Below are 1,784 nucleotides of genomic sequence, written 5' to 3'. Positions count from 1 at the left end.
TCTCCACCGCTTCCTGGATTCTGTCCTCCTCCTTCCTTCTCCACGTCTCTCCCAGAGTCAGCAGGTGCTCCCACCTGTCTCCCACCCCCTGGAGGGCTTTGCACAGCAGGTGCCGTGTGGCACCGGGCACAGAAATGGCACAGACGCCCAGCAGACCTTTCTTCTCCTCCTTGAGGCAACTCTCCACCCTGGGAGCAGCCACGTGGACTTCTCAGCTTGAATCCTGTCCCAAGCGACCTCCCCGAGGAGCCAAGCTGGAAGCGCCCCTGGGCTCCGCTTGCTGTGACAGTTGGGCATTCATCCACCTTGGGGCATCAGGAGCTTCCTCTGTGAAGTGGGCACGTGAAGGCAGCCACTGACTTATTGTGAGTCACCAGGGAGATAGTGGGCGGGAGGCAGCCGGGGCCGGCGTCACCAGCGCGAGCCCGGTGCAGACTTCCACAGTCCGTAAGGGATATGCATGGGGGCTATTCTGCAAAGCCAGGAGCGGCGGGGCAGCCCAGGATGTCTCTCACCCCTGGTACCCTCGCCCCGTGTCCCCACGGCTCCAGAGGGGACCGACTCTGTTCTAACTCTGGGGCTTGGCTGTGTGCACTTAGGCAAGCCCCCTTCCCCTCTGAGCGCCACTGGACTGACCTTCATACAGCGGGGCTCCGACGGGTCCCAGGTCTAATCCTTTTCTTGCCCGCCCTGCACCTGTTGCAAACAGGCTCCTCCGAGTCTTGCCAAGCAGCTCTGCCCCTAGCGGTCGCCAGAGGCCTGACGCTCCCTTTCAGGAAGACGGGGCTCCTGCAGCCTCTGCCGGTCCTCAGCCCCCCGGAGCATCTCCCCAGCCAGCCCTGGGTGAGGACAGGGCCCCCTGATGCACCCGCAGGGGTGGCCCTGTGGCTTGGGGACTTCTGAGGAGCAGGGGCAGGGGAGACGCTTGGAGGGGAAATCCTTAGGGCTGGATCCAGCCCTTATTTAAAGAGGGGGGCTGTGGATAGATGGTTGTATACCTGAGCGTCTTTATTGGCGCGTCCCGCCCGGGGCGCGCGCGCGGGAGTGAGTGCGTGTGTGCGCCTGTGGGTCGGTGCCCCAGAGCGAGGAACTGCTTCCGTGGGCGACGGTCTCGGGGTGGGTCAGTCCCCGCGTGTCTGTGTGGGCGCCCTGAGCGTGCGGGCGCGGAGAAGGGGTCCGTGGGTCTGCCCGGGGGAGGTGCTCCTGCGCGTGGCTGGCTCAGGGCGCGCGTGTGCGGGAGGACGTGGGCGTCCGTGTCCAGCTGCGGACCACGGTGAGCCCGCGTGTGTCCGGCCGTGTTGGCATCCGAGTACCACAAAGGGTGTGACGCTGCGTGTGTGCCCGTCGCAGTGTCCCGGGTGGTTCGTGAGTGAGTGGGACGGGGCCCAGGGTGTGCGGGTGAGCGAGAGGGGGTGTCCGCGTGGCTGGGAAGCGGGGATTCGCGTGTCTGTCGGATGGCGCGGCGCTGCGAGCGCCTGAGTGAGCGTGGCGGCGTGGATACGCGTGTCCGGGTGTGAGCACCGCACCGGCGGGCTGTGCGTGTGCGCGCGCGTGGGCGCACGCGCGGGTCCCTCGCTCCGCCGGGGAGCGCCCCCCGCCCCCGGCTCGACCCCTCCCACGCGGCGGGCGGCGGCGGGGCGGGCGCCTCTAGGACCCGGCGGCGGCCGGCCGCTGTCCCCGGGCCGCGCGAGTGAGCATGTGCAGAGCCCGCCGCCCCCCGCCGCCCGCGCCGCCCGCTCCGCGCGGACGCCCGCAGCCCCGGGAGCTGGCGGCGGCGCCCTGCT

General features: G+C 69.0%; 1 protein-coding gene across 1 annotated transcript in view; it reads left to right on the top strand.

The window, feature by feature from the left end:
* The first annotated feature begins 760 nt into the window (after positions 1–760).
* WSCD1 (WSC domain containing 1) overlaps positions 761–1,784 on the top strand; it is a 29,199-nt gene continuing 28,175 nt past the window's right edge. The window contains exon 1 of the mRNA XM_034989348.1: positions 761–843. The gene's annotated coding sequence lies outside the window, so the exon portion shown is untranslated. The remainder of the gene's footprint in view (positions 844–1,784) is intronic.

The sequence above is a fragment of the Mirounga leonina genome, unplaced genomic scaffold (genome assembly GCF_011800145.1).
Source record: "Mirounga leonina isolate KUSES-001 unplaced genomic scaffold, KU_Mleo_1.0 Mir_488, whole genome shotgun sequence".
NCBI lineage: Eukaryota > Metazoa > Chordata > Mammalia > Carnivora > Phocidae > Mirounga > Mirounga leonina.
This window is presented reverse-complemented; position numbering and strand designations above follow the sequence as displayed.